Here is a 20,577-nt window from a genome sequence, read left to right on the forward strand (position 1 = left end):
CCTTCAGAGAGGAAGCACCTTGGCTCTGATCTGACATTGAGCCTCCTCAAGGGAGTTTGAAAAGGTGGTTTTTGTGCAGTTCTTAATGGCCCAGCTGTTCCCGAAAGAGGAAGCACAGAAACATTTTTAGAAAAGTTAGTGGAGTGTGACAGAACCCAGGGACTGTACCCACAGAAACTCTCCCCCTTCATAAAGTGTGGCTTCAGAAAACACTTGGTGTTCACAGAGAACCTGCCCCATGCCAGGTCCTGTGCTCTATCCTAGATCTTCTACCTCTCCATCTTGGAGGTCCCCTTCCTATCTGTGCTTTCACGTGCTCAAGCCTGTCCCAGCCTAATAACACCACAGCAGCCACCTGAAAGCCCTCACTCATCCCTGCCTTACCTTTAGTTACTTCCTTCTCTCCTCCTCTTTACAAGCAGAACTTTCTGAGAGAGAGTGCAGTCTACACTTATTATCAGAATTCACTGACTTCCCATTCACTCCTCAGCCCCAATGCAGCCTGGCCTTCCTTTCTACTGAACCCATTCTCCCAACATTACCAGTGACATACCGAGTTCAAGGACACATTCCTTCATCTGGTCTCAGCAGCATTCACACTGTTGACCTGGCCTTCTTCCAGAAACGTTTTCTCCCTTTGACTTCAGTAGTCTTGATTTTCTTCCTACTTCTTTAATGATCCTCAGTCTCCGTGGTAGGCTCCTCCTCTTTGACCCACATTTTAGATGTCATTCTCCCTCAGAATTCTGGCCTTCTTATTCTGTATGCTCATACACTTAGCGCAGACTTCTCTCCTGAGCTCCAACACATGTGCATACAGCTGCTTACTAGCCATCTGGACTTAGATCTAAATGGCATCTCAAATAAATATTCCAAAGTCATCTCTTCAAACGTTTATCCCAAGCCCATTTCTTCTCAAATGTTCCCCATTTTAGTAAAGAGAGCCGTCATCCACCATGACCAGTTTAGAAACCCGAGAGATCTTGACTCCTGCCCTCTCATCTCTCAGTCATCAAATTCTATCAATTCTGACCCCATAGCTATCTCCCAAATCTTCCTATGTCCTTTCTTATCCACTATATTCTAGTTTAATTTTTATTTCTCTGCTCTTAGATCTTACCCCTTCCCAATGCATTCTCCAAACCATTGTGATCTTGCCCAGATGCAAACCTGATCCTGTCACTCCTTAAATAAGACTTTCCAAAGGCTTTTCATCTATCTCCAAAGTCCCACCTAATTTTAATCCTGTATAGTCTGTCCTCTACCAACTCTCTGGGTTCCACTCAGGCTACATATTCCTTCATTCTCTGTGGCAGTCAAATGGGTTGCTACCTGGTTCTCTTCCCTCTTCTTCTTGTGACCTTTCATTTTGGATTAACTGCAGATTCACATACGCTTGTAAGAAATCATCCAGAAAGATCTTATGAGCTCTTCACCCAGTTTCCCCCCCATGATAACATCTTACATACTATAGTATAATGCCACACCCAGAAAATTGACATTGATATAATCCATTGACCATATTCATATTTCACCAGTTTTACATGGACTCATTTAGATATTCAGTGCTGTGCAATTTCATCCCCTGTGTAGATTCATGTGACCACCACTACAGTTAAGATATAGAGCACTTCCATTGGGAGGCTCAAACCAGCCTTCCTGTGGTTCCTTCAATGGGCCAACTTTCTTTTACTTCTATGTCTTCACATAAGCTGCCCCCCGCCATCCCGCACCCTTCATTTGGTCAATTATTAGTTATCTTTCAGGCCTTAACTTAAATATCAATTCCTCAAAAAGACTTTCTCTGACTCCACACTTGGTTAGGGCCCTTGCTCTCTGTTCCTTTAGCACCCTAGACTTCTTCTCTCCCATCAGAGCTCCTATTTTCTCATTACTTGAGAGAGAGTAACCTGAATGAGAGCAAAGGTTGTGTGTAGCTACTGCACATCTATAGCTCTAATACTGGGCACAGTACCTGCCACAAGGGAATTCCTCAATTAAAATGGGCAGAGATCAGAAATTCATAAAAACTGATAAGTCGGGGGAACTCCCTCACTCCAGGAGTTCCTAGTCATGAAGTGGGCAACTCCAATATGCAAATTAGTGCTGTCTTAGAGGGAAGCACTGAAGGTTGTGGGGGTCCGGAGCATCTGTTTTCCTTCCAGCTTCTAGATACACAGAGTCAGGCACAGTGAGGACCAGAAGTCCTCCAGGACATGTGCCCAGAACCCTTAGCATAGTTTGGCAGGTCAGCTAAGTGGAGCAGACACTGTGGTAATAAGCCCAAATGCCTGATTTCAAAGACATCAACGGGACTATTTTCTCAGCTTTATAATCATAGACTGAGCAGCAATTGTGGCCACAGACTGGGTCCTCATTTTAGCCACATGATAAGCCCTGATCTTGGCACAGATCCTGACACTAGCCAACCAAGTGATAAATACAACATCTTCCACAAAACAGGTAAGGTACACAGGTAATGGCAGACATTCAGAGCAAACACACACTGACACAATGAAGGCAGAATCCAAGCATATGTCCTGTTAGGGGGTCAATAGCATAAACATCCATTTTATACCCTAGAAGAGAAATAGAATTATTGAGTCCTGAAGCATTCAAGCTGGAAGGGTCCTTAAAGGCATTATGCCCCCTCACAGCACAGGGAATGGGGATTGAGCTCTTTGTATATAGGAGTACAAATGTTAACATTTCACATCTAGCTTTAGATGCAAAAGCCTTTGTTCCCATTTCTGAGTCTTCTCTAATTAATTTTACCAAAGTGTAACTGGTCTTTGACTCAGAAACATCAAACTGAAGATTTTGCCTGGCCTCCAGCTAGCCCTCTCCAATATACTCTTCCCCATCAGCCTGAATGATCTATTTAAAGCACAAAGCTGGCCAGGTTACTCTCTTGCTTGAAACCTTTCACTAGCCTCCCATCACCTTCAGAATAGAGTCCAGGTTCCTTAGTCTCCAGACTCAGCATAGCCCTGCCTCCTCTCCAGTCTTCTCTCTGGCCTCTCCTCACACCCGCCTTTACTGAGCACACCGTGGTGTTTTATGTGGCTGTGGAAGCTGTGCCTGCTCCCAAAATGTTTTTCTTACTGATATTTGCCTGGTTAACTGTCTCTTAACCTCCAACCTCCACCTTAGCTATTATTTCTTCCAGAGAGCCTTCCTGGAACCCTTGGGTTGGGTTACCGTACCTTCACCCTGTCCTATTACCATGCCTCCCCCTCTCCCTGCAATATGCCACTTGGAACCTTTGATCGGGCCATATTATTTGTGAGTCTGTATCTCCAGATGTCTGTGCTGCTGTAGGACAGGGGCTGCATCTTAACATCCTTCTCATCTTGGTGCCCACCACAGGACCTAGCACACTGAAAGTTCTTGGTGAATTCTGATAGAAAGGGAAAGCTATTTCACGAGTAACAATCCTGAGGGTTAACTGTGTGCCAGGCAACAAAGTGCTCTGCACATACCATGTCACTTCATTTTCCTAATAGCCCTGAGACCACGCAGTACTCTTAACAAAGCCCTCTGCACCCAGAGTGGTGAATGAGAGTGTCCCACAGAGACTCCAGTAATACTCAGAGACAGTCTCTAGGCCCTGGTCCTGGCCCCACCCTCCACTGCAAACCATGGCCACTGGACTCAAGTCTGCCCTCTCCTCTCACTCCTGGACTTGCTTCTCTACCCAACCCTTTATGGTAGGATTCAGAGTCAGACTCTTTGCCTGTCTTCCTTTTTCACTTCCACCTCAGACACTGGCTCTCACCCTAAGGATCCAGCTCTACAGTCTGCAAACCTAACCTATTCCACCCCAGGGGACAGCCAAGGCTCTAGACTTTGCATCCCAACCCAGGTCCTTGATTAATGAGAAGAGTAGATCACCATGGGATTGATTACATGGCTGTTCCAAGGACAATGAGGAAGCTCAGTTAAGTAATGTGTTCAAGATCACATGGCCTGGCTTCTGGCCAATACCAAGACCCAGACATAGCATCTCCTCTTGTATGGAGGGCACACTCCCTCTTCTTTCAAACAGCCCTCTTCTGTAGCCCTTTGAATGCCTGCCTACATGTCCATTTCACACCTTGGTTATGAGATGCCCAAGCAGGGGCTGTTACCTAGCACTATTCCTGGTGTCCAACCTGGCACAGAGAAGAGCCTTCGGAAAGGCATGATAAAGCAACAAATGAGTGTCAAGATCAAGCTCTCACCAGTCCCCCTGGCTACAGTGGATGTTCTGCCCTTTTACTTCTGTTCCCAAAGGTACTTAGAATCCTCCTTTGCATTTGGTTTGGCACCAGAGAAGCAAAGCTTCTGTAAAGCTGCCCCAACAAATGCATTTTCTTGTCAAGTTTTCTTTGCAATTGATACTAAATCTCCCTGTAAAGAAACCACACCCTCCACATCTTAAGGAAAACTAGTAATGGTATAATGGTTTAAATAAAGGAATTGTGAAATTCTGGGGAAAGTACCAACCTCTACCTTATCCCTTCTGTCCTGAGAACATCAAGCTCTCAGATGAAATGTTTTGATGCTGTGAAGAGAAAAAAAGTGCTTTGGAGTTACATAAAGTTGGGTGACAATCCTGGCTTTGCCTCCCAGGACCTGTGGACCTTAGGGAAGAAATCTGAGAATCATTCTGTGTTCTAACCTCTTCCTTACTCACTCCAGTCAATCTCTCAACAAGTCCTGTCAGTTCCACCTTCTAAATAGTTCTTCTCCAATCTCTACTTCAGTTGTGAGCTGGTCCAGTGATTAAGCACTCAGGCTATGGAGTTAAACTGTCTGGACTTGAATCCCAGTTCTTATTTACTATGCCATCCTAATTTACTTAATCTTTCAATGTCTGTTTCCTCACCTGTAAAATGGGGATTAAAAATCTTAGGCTGCTAACAAGATTCAATGAAATAATCCTTATAAAGTGCTAGCATTGGGGCGCCTGGGTGGCTCAGTCGGTTGAGCGTCCGACTTTGGCTCAGGTCATGATCTCGCGGTCCGTGAGTTCGAGCCCCGCGTCGGGCTCTGTGCTGACAGCTCAGACCCTGGAGCCTGTTTCAGATTCTGTGCTCCCTCTCTCTCTGACCCTCCCCTGTTCATGCTCTGTCTCTCTCTGTCTCAAAAATAAATAAACGTTAAAAAAATTTTTTTAAAGTGCTAGCATAATTCCTGGCACAGAGTTGGAGCATATAAACATTAGCTCTTCTTATTATTTCTTATTACCTCCTTTGTTCAGGCTGTTATCATCTACAACTCCACACTCCCCTCTGCTCCTTACTTCCCTCAACCTCTGACCATCCCTACAAGGTCTCCTGTCTGGTTTCTCTTCTCTGGGACCTCTTCTCCAATCCATTCTTTGTGCCATTGCCAGAATATTCGCTGTAAACGTCATATTTGATCATGTGATTTGCAGACAAGAAACCCTGTCATGGTGCCCCATTGTCCATAGAATAAGTACTGTCCTTAGCTTTGCAGTCAAGGTCCTCCATTCTCAGGGTCCCTGCATACTTCCCAACAGTCATGCAAAGAAAATTTTGCCCCTATTTTATTGCCTTGGAGTGTTTGAGTGAACATCCCAAGGACCTATATTTATTCATTGGGCCAGCTGAGATTTGTACCTGTCTTCTGAGCCCATAATGGTCTGTGCATTGGCCACACTGCCTCTCCCCACACTGACCATCCATGAACTGACAATGAGCATCAGATAAGCAGGAAAGGAAGAGTGCTCAGATGAGAAAGAGGGGCTGGTGTGGAGACATCACATTGGCCAACCTGACCAGGGAAGGCTTCCTGGAGAGGCTGGAGCTCTGAGGACCTGGAGGGGGCAGGATAGCAGGGGTGAGACTGGAGAAAATGCTGAAACTGCAATTTCAGAATGGTCTGGTGAGATGAAGTGAGATTCAAGTGTGAGTGGAAACATGTGCTTCAGATGCTGCTCTCTTCTTCCCCAACACTGGCGAACCCCAGGAAGCTCTGAGGTTGGGTTCTTGGTTTCAGTCACTGTTAGTGGGGTTGGAAGTACTACATTAGGTTGAAGGGCTTGCCAGGTCCTCTTTGTTATCCACAGATTAATGAACTCTAGGTTGGTTGGGGAGGGGAGGAGAGTCCCTTTCTCTTAACTTCTTTCCCTGCAGAAATACTGCCCAAATATCCATCCATTTGCTCAGCAAACCTTCCCAGACACCTGTGGGGCCCCAGGCAGGCCCCACACTGGAAATGCAGAAAACAATCACAGGTGTTCTTCGTTATAAAGTACTCATGATTTAGTGGGGAGAAAACCTCACATACAGTGACAATACTGTGTGAAAAGTGCTCTGGGGTCTAGGGTATGGAAAGCTAGGGAAATCTTCTCAGAGGTGATACCTGAGCAAGATTCAGAGTGAGCATACTCCTTCAAAAAGATTACTTGGATTCATTTCCAAAGGTGAATTTGGGTTATTGCTTTTTGTGATTGTGACTGTAATTGCAGAACAATACATTCTTGCCTGGTGTCACACAGAGCTATTAGGACATGAAGGGTAGAAGAGTGGTGTGGTAGACTCCCTGGTTCGGGGGCCCTAAAATGTATTTCCAAACACTCAGTGGAATTTCCCCGACCAAGGATAACATCATCACTTTCCAAGACTTCATAGCCTGGCAGAAAGTCTGCAGGTCGCATGAGAGGACAACGAGCGCTCTCTCTGGCTATATTCAGGACCCGGTGAGGTAATGTAAAAGGACAGTGGCCTGGGATGCAGGCTGCTCTGCCACCACTGACTTGCTGTGTGACACAGTATAGGTCCATGAACCACACTAAACCTCAGTTGCCTCCTTCATCCAGTGGGGACAATATTACCTCGCCTGGTCACTAAATGGTAGCTACTGGTCCCAGGTCTCTCATTTCCAAGCTATATGTCCCTCTCTCTCAGCCTATTTCCCCATCTGTGAACAAGGCAGAATGGTGAGGCTGTGTGCAGGGAAAGAATGAGAGAATATTCTCCAAGGGCTGTTTAGCTTTGACATCCCATGCATAAAACAACAGCCAGATTGGACTGTTGCTTAATTCTATCCAAACTGCCAGATAGGCATTTGAATAAGTAATCTAATATATACATTTTTATTCTATTCAATATTCAGGTCGTCTCCTGGCTGGAATGAGTATTCAGAATGATGATTGCTTTGAAACATACCATTCCAAATACGAATGAGGATATTTTTGCAATATTCAGTTCAACAAGGATAGGGAGGTATGAGATTAGGTTCTGCAAATAATCACACATTTCACATCTTGGATGCCTATACACATACTTACTACATGTCTTTCTTCATAACCTTGGAAATGCAAATCCCTGTACTCTTAGAGGCTTCAGCAACCCTCCTGTGCTGTCAATTCCCATGTGAATACAGTAGAGCAAGGCAAAAAGATGTGACCTTTCACCTGGTGTTTGTTTGAGGCTCTGCTACAACATCCTCCCCATCCAATAAGCTGTGATCTGGTCCCCTCATGCTCCAGCAGGGACAGAGAGCTCACTACTTCTCAAAGCATCCAATCCCACCCATGGGCACCTTTGACTTGGGGAAATAGTCTCTCTAGTTGAGAAATCTGCCTACTTCTGGTGTTCCTACATCGATCCTTGTTCTGCCCTCAGATATTCTTGCAGAGATTGAAGGCAATGACACTATTCCTTTCACCAAGTCAGCCTTTTCCTGAACTGAATCCCTACTCCCTCCAACCAGAAAACTACTCTTCCTTTGTCCCCAGCACAAGACTCTATAGGGATGAGCCTAAGGACACCAAGAGCAAAGGTGAGCTCAAGATGTCCTGGTGAATTCCTTTTTGTCTGGCTTCCCACACCATTGAGTACGAGAGAATGAAGCTTTTAAAGTAACAGGGAAAAGTAGCTGATTCTGAGGAATCTTTTGCCAAGGATTTTCAGGAAACAGAAAACATTGGGGTGCCAGGGTGGCTCAGTTGGTTAAGCATCTGACTTCGGCTCAGGTTATGATCACACAATTCGTGAGTTCGAGTCCCACATCGGGCTCTGTGCTGACAGCTCAGAGCCTGGAGCCTGCTTTGGATTCTATGTCTCCCTCTGCTTGTTCTCCGCCCTTCCCCTGCTTGTTCTCTCTCTCTCTCTCAAAAATAAACAGAAAGAAAGAAAGAAAGAAAGAAAGAAAGAAAGAAAGAAAGAAAGGAAACACCACTGGGGAAGGAAGATCTTGGATTACAGCATGAGTGTTACCCAGAAACTGTTTGCAACCAGCATGGCACCCACCTCAGAAGGTGTGTGTATGCAGGTGTGTGAAGTACAAGTGCTTACACAGTAAGCACCTACTCATCTACTCAGCTGTGCCCTGGTAGGGTCAGTACAGAATAAGTTGCTCACTTGGGCAATTGTCACATGTCTTCAAGATTCACTCAGTCATCACCTCTTCTGGGCAGCAGTCCCTGACAAGCCCTCTTAACCTTAACCAACCCTGCACCCCCATGAAGCTTTCTGCACTTTCCTCTATATTGTCCAGTTCTCTGCCGGTCTGTCCTCTCGGACAGTGGTACCTTCTTGAGGATGCTGACTGTGTCTGATTCGCCTTTGTCTCCCTGGGCCTGGCAAGGCATCGGTGCTTCATACATGTTGATTGCAGGAATGTTGTGTGGAAAGGTGTCTTAATCCTATTCCGGGGTTCTTACCACTGTCTCTGCTGCCGTGTTTCTCTTTCCTTACTTATAAGAGGCTAACGTGATACAAATTAAATAGAGTATAATCCTCACAAGATGTGGACATCTGTAGAAGGAATCACTTGGATAAGCTCATGGTATCCACGCTTCTGAAAGTGCACCAGCCTTTCTGTGAGAGGTGGAAGTTGGGGTGGATAGTGCTATTTCTCTATCCTTCGTCTACCCTGAGCTGACTGTTCCCAGCCCTGATCTGCTGTCCTCCCCTGCCTGGCCCCTCTGGAGCAGCCATTCCTCTGGAGTTGACACTCACATTTTCCTTCTTTTCTGCCAAGTCACAGCTTTTGGATGCGCCCTATGCAGATGTGTAGAATTCTTGCACACATCTGCATATCAGAGGGGCAGGGAAAGTTGCTTGGCAAGAGGCCCTGGCTCAGCAGGAGTGCTCTGCTGGCAAGCCTCAGTTGTGAAAGGATCTCTCTCTGTGCTGTTCTTGGCCAAGGAACTCAGCCAGAGACTGGGCTGGTCAGGACTGGGCTTTGCCCTACCCAGGGAAGACCGCAATATGGTGCATTTCTGGGGGCACAGGAAATTGCAACATCTTAGTCTCCCCTGAGGAGATTAAGAAAATGAGTGGACAAGTCTTAGGGCAGAGAATGGGTGTCTCAGGCAATGGCACAAAAAGAAGGAAAATGCATTCATTTAGCTATTGATTTAATAAGAACAGCTCAACGACCCCATTTGTAGAGGGTCTGCTTTGTGCCAAGCAGTACAAGACAGTGAGTTATTAAATATGGGGGTCTGCTTCCATCTGAGACCTGCCACTTTCAAGGTCTGAGACCTGGGGTAAGTCCTTTAACCTGTTTTGGTATCAGTTTATACATCTGTAAAATGCAATGATAACTGTACCTGCTGCAAAAGGTTGAGGGGAGGATTAGATAAGATAAACTCAACAAAGCACTTAACAGAGCATGTGATACGTGTTTAGTAAACATCAGCTCTTTTTGAGTACTTTGTTTACTTTACATCTACTATGTGTCAGTCATCATACTGGGTACCCTAAATATTTTGTCATATTTATTTCCCACAGTAAACCTCCAAGACAGGTATTATTACCCCTGACCTGCAATCAACTAAACTGAGGCCTGGAGATGTTAAGATACTCCTGAAGGTCACACACCTCATGAAAGGGCTGACAGATTTAACTTTCAAGGCCATGGGAAGCCAGATGCAAATGTCACTCAGGAGGCAGGGCCAGAGTTGGAGAGTCCCAGGGAAAGAAGGCCTAAGCCTGTATGTGGGCCAGGGTAGCAGAGGAAATCAGATTCTTGTCCAGAGTGGTTGGCAGCACAGCTGGAAATAATGTGCTGAATGTCAAATCTGATGGGTGAAGCAGAAGAAGAACAAGGAGAATGAATGGTGTGGATGGCAATCAGCAAAGGCAAGAAACAAGACAATATAGGTTCCTGGGAGGAGGGGAAGGCCATGGCCAGTGAGTCACGATAGAGGAGAGCGAGTGTGCCAGAGCTGGCTGGCCTGGGTTAGGCACTTTCCCTCCCTGGACCTGTAGAAAGGGGTAATAATTCTTAGGTCCCAGGGCTGAGGTAAGGACTAAATGAAGCACTGCACAGAAAGCTCTTTTCATAATGTTTGGAACCTGTGAAGTGTTTAACAAAGGATCTGGAAAAAAATATCCAGACTAGTATTTGGAGAATACATTTCAGAAAGAGTAAGAGAGGTCATTTTATTCATCCTTTAACAGTGAGGGTCCCAGCTTCAGTCTATTGTGAAGGATGGTTGGGGCCAGCTCTTGCAGAGGTCTGATCAAGGAAGATCCTTGGAGGCCTACATCAGCACAAAGGGGACATGTGCTAGCCCTGCTTTAGGGAAGGAGGAGGGTGACAGTGGGGTATATGACTGGTGGACCTGTGACTGAGTCCCAGGAAGAAAGGGTTGCAGGTAGAAGCTGTTTCTAAAAGGGCTACAGAGCTAGGAATATAGAGAGGGGGAAATGAACATTTTCCCAATTTTTGGACTGAAAAGCCTGCAGTTTCAGTTGCTATAGTATTTCTTGTCCCGGAAGCTTGATATAAGCAGGAAATACCTTTGGTTGGTCATCAGATTTCTCCTGGTGGGTGTTGGGACTGACGAGGGTGGAGCACTCTCAATTACAGGAAGTAGGAAGTAGGGAACCTCATGGGCGGGGCTGAGCAGGAAAGAAGCAACACGGTAGATGGCATGTAAAGTGGAATGCATCCTTTGTGAGTTATGTGTGATGTCACTTTGAGACTTCCAGAAATAACTAAGCAAGACTTTGAAGGAGCCTGGAGTCCTGCATTGGCAGGAAGGGGCATAAGCCAGCAAATCACAGGTGAATACCATAAATGGGACCCCATTTGTGCCCACAGGCTGAGGTGGTCTGGGGACACATCATTACACACTTCACTCATAACCCAAATAGTTCCTAGGGGTCTGAGGTCATCTCTGAAGATAGGTATGCTTATATTTCTTTTATGTATTTCTTCCCTTACTTCTAACATCTTGATGGCTAATAAGTCTTCTTGTTGTAACCTTGCAATATCCCCCAAATTCACTTCCTCCCTATTTCTCCAACTTCATTCTCAGTGCATGAGGAATAGGGCCCACTTTTCAGTGATTGAGGGTGGTGGTAAGAGCTAATCTATGCCTATTATTATGTTAAATGCAGGAAATATAAGAAGCAATAGAGCACAGACTTTTTCCTTAAAGATTTATGAGCTGATTTCAACCATTCATCTGAAGACTCCTCAAAATTGTCAAAAACTGAATGAGTTCACTCACTCATTCATTTAATCAATGAACAAACATTCTCTGGGCACTCTGCCAGGATTGGTGCTAGCAGCTGGGGACACATGGCCCTTGGGTCCTAAGGCCTTAAGATCCTTATGATCTAGGGAGACAAATACACAATAAAGGGCTGTGCAGTTAAGCTGCACTGTTGACAGTGGCCAAGCTGAAAGAACAATGGAGATCATTTCTATGAATAGACATTCCTTAGGTCATTTGCCCAATAATTTCCTTTCCTCATCCTCTCCCTTGGAAGATGTGTCTGAATAATATGGGTAAGGGAGAGGGCCACTGGGGAGGCAGTGTGGAGTAAGGGAAGGAGCACAGGCCATGCAGCTAGATAGTCGTGGGTTTCAGCACCCAGATCTGCCATTTGTTAGTTATCTGAACTTAGTCATTCACCTCTCTAAGTTTCAATTTTTTCATGTGTAAAAAGGGCATAATTTACATAAAGCATCTAGAATAGTCCTGGGTACATAATAGGTACTCAGTAAATGGAAGCCATTTTTATTTTATCCCAAATTTCAGGTTGTTAGTGTCAACAAATAAATGAACTTTACTATGATGAGCTATTGAAATTTTACAGTTTATCTGCCGACGGCTTAGCCCAACCTATACTGACCAACACAAATGGCTTAGATATGGCCTTGTCATGTTCACCCATCTAAGGCAACCAGTTGAGATCTGCTTACTCAGTTCATTTTATTTGTTTCTCTTTTAAATTCCAAGTCTTTAATTTGACCTTTGGAGGATTCTAGTTGGCAAAAGGTCCAAGTTTTCCCACAGGCTGACTGTCTGCTGTGCTTGGGCCCAGTCCCTACATATGGACTGGGACAATAATACTTGAAACTGATCCTTCAAGGAGGCCCTCTCTTTCCCTCCCCCTTTTCCTCAGCTCTCTGTAAAGCATCAAGAATAAACAAGAGCACATGTGGCAGGAGCATTCCTCTCTCTATGGCTGTGTTCCAACAGATGGGACACAAGAGGTAACCCTCTGGAGCCCTGATTATCAGCAGACTGGGGATAGACAATGGGGGATAGAGATGGTGGGTAGATGGAGGAAAGCTCAAGTTATTCAGGTCAAAACTGTCTGTGCTATGGAGTCCAAGAGCTGAGAGGGGCTTCTAAGACCACTTGACACTGACACATAATTGTTCTGTGACAGATTGGGGAAGAGAGGCATCTAGAGGTATCTACAGCCACCAGCCCTCTAGTGACAAAGCGAGAACCTCAGACTCAAGTCTCCAACATTCCAGTCTGTGCCTTCTTCATGTTCCTGGGCAGCTTTGTTCAAGCATCTATAATGGCTTCCTATTTCTAACTGTACCAAATTAAAATGTTCTTGTCTGGCACTTAGGGTCTATGAGATCTGATCCTCACTGTACCTTTCTAGCTTTCTTTCAAACTCAACAGACAACTTGGACTGGTACTTCCTGATCTTGAAAATTTGATCCAAATTTTCCTCTATGTTGTTTAAATCCCCCTTTTCTCTGGTTTCTGTTCTGGGATCCCTGGTTCTTACTAAGTGTCTTCTTGGTTCTGTCCTGTACTGACCACTTTGGTCTCTGGCTGAGGATCAGCCTTCTTCATTACAATGCCATTTGGAGGCTCATTTAGAAGGGCACATTATGCTGTGTCAGATGAGGCAGCTGGGGAGTGGGTGGGACCTGATGTTAGAGACTTCTACTAGCAGAGTTGACTCAGCAGTGTCCAGGGCATGGCTATCTCTGACACCTGAGAACAGATGCCAAGAATGTCTGAAATGAAAGACAAGGAGCCTTCAGCAAAGGCTAATATATGAGAGATGATCTGGAAGCTCAGGCAGGAAGGTAAACTGAGGGAAGTCTGTCTGGAAGTGAGGGTAGCATGGGCAAGGAAAGTGGTGAGAGGCTACTATCTGAAGCTCAGTCAGAAAATAAGTGTGGGTCCTCTTGTGTTGCTGGGACCTTGTAGGAGAGGAATTGCTTTTGAGGGCATTAAAATGGAGAGATGTTTCAAAGGGATGAGTTAGGACAGAAGAGGGGTTTCCCAAGGCTAAGAGTTGCCCAGAGGAAGCTACAAAGTGGAGTCAGGGATGGGAATGTACATGATACCATGGGGGAAGAGGTTGGGTGTGATTTTAGAATGAATAGCAATTTTGGTGGCTATAGGCTATAATGAACAGAAGTAAGAGGTAGGTTAGGAGGTTCATCTTAATTTACAATAAGGACTCTGGATCAGACATTCCTTTTTATTTCCTCCCTCCTGGGTAATACTACACTGGACCAGACATATTCATCATTTCTCAATTTATTCATTCATCAAACACTCCCTGCTCTGTGCCAGATCTTGGGTTAGAAACCGGGGAAACAAAGTGAATCATACACATTCTCTGCCATCAAGGATTTTGTTTCTTGGGAAAAAACATTCACATAAACTCAAAAATAATATGGAGTGGTAAGTACTGTGAGAGGCAGAAGCCAAGAGGCAGTGGAAGCAGAGAGGAGGAACCTGACCCAGCCTGGAGGCAGAGTAGGGATAGGAGGATAAAACCTTCCAGAAGAAGGTAATGTCAGCTGAGGGATAAAGAGAATTAGATATGTAAAGAAGAGATAGTGTCAGATTGTTGTAGAGAGACACAGGCAGGCTTGGGAGATGACCTGGCAGAAAACCAAACTAAAATAAAAATAAAAACAAAAACCCCTCAGTTCACAAGCAGAGTTCAGTGATGATAAGACTGAGCAGATAGTTCTCAGATGTCTAGATCAACAAGCACATGGCATTGGGAAGATCTGGACTCTTGGCTGTGGTTCGAGAGAAGAGAGAAGAGATTATAGGACCCAAAGAAGAGATTCTAGGCCCCATTTAAAGGAAGCCAAGGTTTGATGGCAGAAGCTTCTTATATTATCTCATTTACTCTTTACCAGATTCACAATCTGGTTTCCAGGGTTTGGAACCAAAACTCCAGTTAAGAATAAGATTCTGTTTTACTTCTGATGGGTCAGACTTTGTGTATTTCCCTCCCTTGGAGGCTTGGTGGGAAGGAATGACTGATCATGGAGCAGAACTGGGAGAGAAAGGTGTGTCCTAGCACTAGAGTTACTACCCTTCCTTGTGAGGACTTCTTTGCTCCTTTCCCTCTGGGTCTAACAGGGACACCGTGGGCAGCTTTTTCTAGAAGCCAAGCTCAGGGCACTAAAGGAATCAGAGGAGGACTTTCTTTCTAGAAAACTTGAGCCTCACAAGCTTGGGATAAAAGAACTCACACTTCAGTTCAGTTCATCTCAGGAGAGTTCTGCACTGAGATTTGGAGCCAAAGTCCCAGGTAAGAATACCTAACTTGTCCTTCGTTATGAATATATTTCCTCAGGGAGAGTTGGCTGTGATGAGGTTGGACATGTATATTTTGAGTCCCCTGGGGAAATGCTACCATAATATTATCTCAGCAACACCTTCAGCAATATTGTTGTCTATTAGTGTCCACCAAAGACTGATTATCTCCAGTTCCCTGCCAACCTCCTCCTTGGGACTTAGAATCTCTTAGCTCTTCTCTTGAACCCCAGCTAAGAGTCTAGACTTTCTTGATGCCATTTGTGTCCTAGTGTGGATAACTAAGAACTACCTGCTTGATTTTTCTCCATCACTGAGATTTGCCAGTTTGCTGCTCTTATTGGGGCTCCAGATGCAGAACACTTTAATGATGATGGTGATTTCCCAAACAGCCAGGTAGAGAGTACTTGACCTCTTGTTTGATCACATTCCTCCTTTCCCTTTTCCTCCACTCCTGAAAAGACTGTGAGCTGAGTCAAAGACAGTTGACCAGGGTGGGTGAATTACCAAGGTAACAGCAATAATGGCCATTTGTAGAGCACTGTGGCATACTAGAAAAAACGTCAACTGGAGTCAAACAGAATAAATTTTGAATCTGTGCTTGGCTACTTACAAGCTGAGTGGCTTTCAACAAGTCACTTCACCCTCCTCAGACTCAGTTTCCACATTTGTAAAGGTAAGGGTAGTAATTCTACCAGATAAGACCTTTGCGAGAATAAATTGTATTTAATTCCTTAAGGGCTGAGTCCATAGCTATATTCTTCCTTGTACCCTCAGTAATTACAGAGCAGCTGGCATACAATAGGTGAATAATAAGTGATAGCAGTTATTAATATTTATTTGAGAAAGAATATATTCTGAACAGCCAGGTAAATCAATAAAGGGGAGGAAAAAAAAGGAAAGAATCATCTTGTTGTTCACTGTATGGACCTAGAAATCACAGAGGCAGATGGGTTAAGAGTTCAAGGCGGTTCTAATTACAACACTAATATTATTAGCTGTTAATCATCTGCCTGTTGCTATCATCTCTGCTCAGAGTCAGATATGCCCTTTCTTTCTTTCTTTAAAGCAAATACTGGTTCTCTAAGACATCTTTAATATAATTAATATATTTCATTACCTCTGTTCTGGCATTAGCTGCTCAAACTAAATAAAACATGGGTAGGTTTCAGCCACTCAATTGAAGAGTGTGGTGTGTGTATATGGCGGGGAGGGAGAGAGAAAGAAAGAGACAGAGAGAATAAGAAACAGAATGAGAGGGAGGGAGAGAGAGAGAGAGAAAGGGAGAGAGAATGTGGTCAGTTCTGTTGGTTTATGGAATTTGCTATGTTAAATGCTTTGGCAGGGTAGCAGTGGTTGGGTACTGGGGAGTTTGTGTATAAGTTAAGCAATGGGGGTAACCTTTGAAAGAGTTGCTTTTTGGGTGGCCAGGTGAAATTTGAAGTGCCTTGACCAAATCTGAGAGCACCCCTTTGTGGCTGAACAACCAGATTTCACTCTGCCAAGTCAATCTTAAAAAAGAGCTTAAATAGAACTGTGGAGGGGCCTGAACTTCACATTCAGGCCTTTGTGGGAATGAGATAATGATTTTTTCTCTGTTGCATGAGGTGTAATAGTGTCTTAAGTATCTTTTAACCATATGACCACCCAGGTAGGAAACTGCAGAGAAGGCAATGTGTTCCACCTTTGCTAGGCTGTTACTCCAAGGTTTAGGGATCAGCATTCATTTCCCTAGTGGGTTCTGAGAGCTGGTCCTTCTAATCAATAAGCATGAAACCTCCGGCACTTTTGGACTTTTGCACCATGGAAGATGTTTCTTCATGCATGCGTGCATTCATTCCACAAATATTTGAACACCAACTATATGCCCAACAGAGAGATTAATAAAATATGGTTGTCAGTAAAGAGCCTACAGTCTAATGAAAGAAAAAGACATTGTAATATAGCGTGATACTTGCCAAGATGGAGGTTTAGGCAAATCCTGCTACAGGAATACAGATGTGCCTAATATGCCCGGGAAAGGAGGGGCTCAGGGAATGCCCTCAGAGGTCCTAAGGATGAAGAGGAATTAACCAGACCAGCAGGTGTGAGGGAAATCATTTGAGGCAGTGGGACCAGCATATGCAAAAGCCTGGAAATGAGAGAGAACTTGATCTATTCTAAGAATTACAAATGCTTGGGAATAGTTTGAGCACAGAGAGAAAACTGAGTGGCAGATAGAAAAACTGAGGCTGGAAAGGTATATGCCCAAGTGCTTTCTTGGTAGCCAGCGACTAGCATCCCTCCTCACCTCGCCCTCAACATATATGTGACATTTTGAATGCCACTTTTTCCTGCCTCTAAGGTTTCTTGGTCACCTGGGATAGTGCTCTGTTAAGTTTAGGAGCTCTCAACCTGTCCACTTAAAGGGAATTTATTTGACTTGACCAACTTCCAGAATCAAATGAAATAGTGGATATAAAGAACTCAAAGTATTCCAATCACTCCATAGAGTCAGACCTGGTTTATTACCCATATTTGCCATTTAGGGCTATGTGAACTTGGGAAGGTTAACTTCCCTGAACTTCAGTTTCTTCATTTATCAAATGAGTATGAATATTGAGAGTATTCAACAAAATAATTTGCTATCATTCTATTTGTAAACTGAAGCGTGCTGCCTCAGTGAAAGGGTCTATTAGTAATAATTAAGATTCATCTCTAATTCACCACGACCCCTATTCCACTTATGCATATATCTGGATCAAGTTCTTCTCTTTCCTACACTGCTCAGCTTGGGCTCTCCCACCAGCTGTGGTCAGCTAGAATCCCAGCTGACCAAACTGACTGGCTCTCTGCTGCCCCCACCTGTCTAGAGCCAGGATCCCACCAGAGTCTAGGACCAGAAGCCCAGCTTGGGGTTGTTTGGGCCTCCCTTTCACATTCCTGATAGGGCAGGAACAGAGAGGACAGCACCCAGGTGCAAACCTCAGCCCATAATCCTTCCCAGTGTGTGTTTATGTGTATTTGAAGAGGAACCTGTGAGATGTAGGCCCATTTTGGGTGGGTAGCAGGCAAGAGGCCAAGACATTCCTTTTCTGTCCAGAGCCTAGGTGACTTCTTGAGCACCTGACAGTCTACAGCTACACCAGGAATGTTCCAGAGATTAGGCCAAATTCATATCTGAGAGGCAGATTTGGAAAGGACATCATCCTTCTTCAGAAGCAAATGATTTCACCAGCTCCATCTTCCAGCTGTGCAAATTGGTTAATTACAAGGGCTGTAATTTGCAATCAATATTATCTCCTTGGCATCTACTTCACTGAAGGCAAATATTTATGGCCACATTTGAGAAAGGGCACATTGTCTTAATCAGGGGACATAAACTGAACACTGGGATAAGTGACTCTTTCAGCACTGATGTCAGTTTTTGCTTTTCTCTCTAAGATTTGGGGGAGAAAACACAGGCAGATCCTAGATCAAGGCTCTGATTTTCACTGGATAAAAAAACCACAGGCACCGATCCCAAGGAACACATTCTAAACACAGAGAAATGCTTTATGCACAAAGATGTCTGTCATAGAATTTTTTAAAATATAATGGTGAAAAACAGTAACTTAAATATTCAATAGGAAGGTGTAAATAAGTTGTTATGCATTCACTTAATGAAATTTTATCCAGCCATTGTGAATAATGGTAATAAAGGGGTGCTTGGGAAGCTCCGCTGGTTGAGCAACTGAGTCTTAATTTCGGCTCAGGTCATGATCCCAAGATTGTGGGATCAAGCCCCGCGTCAGGCTCTGTGTTGAACATGGAACCTACTTGAGATTCTCTCTCTCTCCTTCTGCTCCTCTCCCCCACTCACACTACCTCTCTAAAAAAAAAAAAAAAAAAAAAGAAGAAGAAGAATGGTAATAAAGAACTACATTATGATGTTAAAACAAGCAAACAAACAAAAAGGACAAGAAACAAAATGAGTTAGGTGTTCAACATCTTCTTAAGACTATGCACAGAAAAAAAGCCTGGAAGGAAATACATCAGTATGGCAGTGGTGGTAGTCCTTGAGCATGTCACCTATTTTTTCTTACATATTTTTTGAATGAACATATGTTAATTTTATAATTAAAAAATCTTTTTAAAAGGCAAGCAGAGGAATGGTTGATCATACTGGCAACTTCACGAAGTCACTGTATTCCACATCCTGGAGTGAGGAAGCCAACTTCCATTGTGGAAATATATTTTCACTTGGTCAGGACATAAGTATGATGACTCCATATGGCAGGCCCCACTACCAAATGCTTATCTTTGCCTTCAAGCCTTCATGAAATAACTGGGAAAGGTCAGCCTTCCTACTATGTCAAAGAGCTTAATATGGAGTGCTAGGGGAGCATACAGCAGGCTCCTAAATCAGCCTGAATGGTCTGTGAGGACTTCCTGGAGGTGTTAACATTCAAAATAGATTCTGTAGGATATGGAGGCAGAGAAACAGAGAAAGAACATTTGAAACAAAGAAAACAGGTTAAAAAAGGTATGTGACAGAACCTGTTTGGGGAATGGTACTTCATTGTGGTCGAAATGCTGGGTGCACAGGAAAAGAGTAATATAAAGGGTCCTCAGGCCAGATTCTGAAGGGCCTTGGATGCCAATATATATCAGCCCTTCTCTAAGAAAGGATGGAGAGATGAGGGTTTATCCTGAGGGCAATAAGGAGCCATTAAAAGAGTTAAGCAGGGACAGGAATTGGTCTGAACTGTGCACCAAGAATGTCTCTCTGGCTGCATTATGAACATGGGAACACATGTGGAGGATAGATTTGTGGGGGACAGAGGTAGAGATTGAAGGTAGAGAGACCAATGTGGGGACTACAGAAGTAGTTCTGGTTAAAGATATAAAAGTGTGAGCCAAGGAATGCTAGACTTACAAGAGCTCTTAGAAATCTTCTAGTCTCATGTCTGCATCTGACATTGAAAAAAAAAAGCATGTTTTTGGATGAGTTTAACATTTCAATCAATAGACCAAGTAAAGCAGATTGTTTTCCCTAATGTGGGTGGGCCTTATCTAATCATTTGAAGGTCTAAATAGAACAAAAGGCTGACTCCTTCCACCCCTACCTCCCAAATAAGAGAGAACTCTTCCTGCTTGACTGCCTTTGAGTTGGGACATCAGTTTTTTCCTGCCTTTAGACTCTGATATTGGCTTTTCCTGGGTCTTGAGCCTGCCTGCCCTACCTACCTTTGGACCAGAATTACACCATCAGCTCTCCTGGGTCTGCAACTTCCCAACTGAAGATCTTGGCACTTGTCAGTCTACATAATCACATGAGCGAGTTCCTTATAACAAATATCTCCAATGATAATAGATAGATAGATAGATAGATAGATACATACATACATAATAGATAGATATAGATAGATCTATTGGTATTGTTCTGTTCTTGTAATTAGACTCCTATTAATACAGCCTATGATCAAACTGATCCTTCTGGCATCCATATTACCTCACTGGCACCAGATTAACCCGACCAGTGGCAATTCCCTTATTGTCTATACCAGCTCTTCTGGTATCAGAATTTCCAAGATTCTAGAGGGACAAAGTTTTGGTTTCTGAATACATTTAATTATTCACTACATGGTTATCCATTAGTAGAGCAAAGGTTTCCTTCTTTCTGATAGCATGTTTTTTAAGTAGGCACAGTCGGGAGACAAATCCTAAGAAGCAATTTTGCTTTCTCATCATTGTCTATCACCTCTGGTTCCCTCTGTTATGTCCAGCCCTGCTCAGTAGGCTAGAACACAGTGCCAAAT

General features: G+C 44.0%; 1 protein-coding gene and 1 long non-coding RNA gene across 17 annotated transcripts in view; one reads left to right on the plus strand and one right to left on the minus strand.

Moving 5' to 3' along the window:
• Positions 1–20,577, minus strand: part of LOC122227036 (BEN domain-containing protein 5) — a 1,450,833-nt gene that overhangs the window by 269,048 nt on the left and 1,161,208 nt on the right. Inside the window, exon 1 of one of the 16 annotated variants that reach the window (XM_042951171.1) lies at positions 10,767–10,853. The exons of 14 other annotated variants lie outside the window; for them this stretch is intronic. The gene's annotated coding sequence lies outside the window, so the exon portion shown is untranslated. Of the gene's footprint in view, positions 1–10,766; positions 10,854–20,577 lie in introns of those variants that run through there. One more of the 16 variants, XM_042951172.1, reaches the window with a different exon arrangement.
• Positions 10,943–12,840, plus strand: LOC122227039. Its single transcript, XR_006205864.1, has 3 exons — positions 10,943–11,033; positions 12,384–12,474; positions 12,654–12,840. It is a non-coding gene; the product is annotated as an uncharacterized LOC122227039 (long non-coding RNA).

This window comes from Panthera leo, chromosome C1 (genome assembly GCF_018350215.1).
Source record: "Panthera leo isolate Ple1 chromosome C1, P.leo_Ple1_pat1.1, whole genome shotgun sequence".
NCBI classification, from domain to species: Eukaryota; Metazoa; Chordata; class Mammalia; order Carnivora; family Felidae; genus Panthera; species Panthera leo.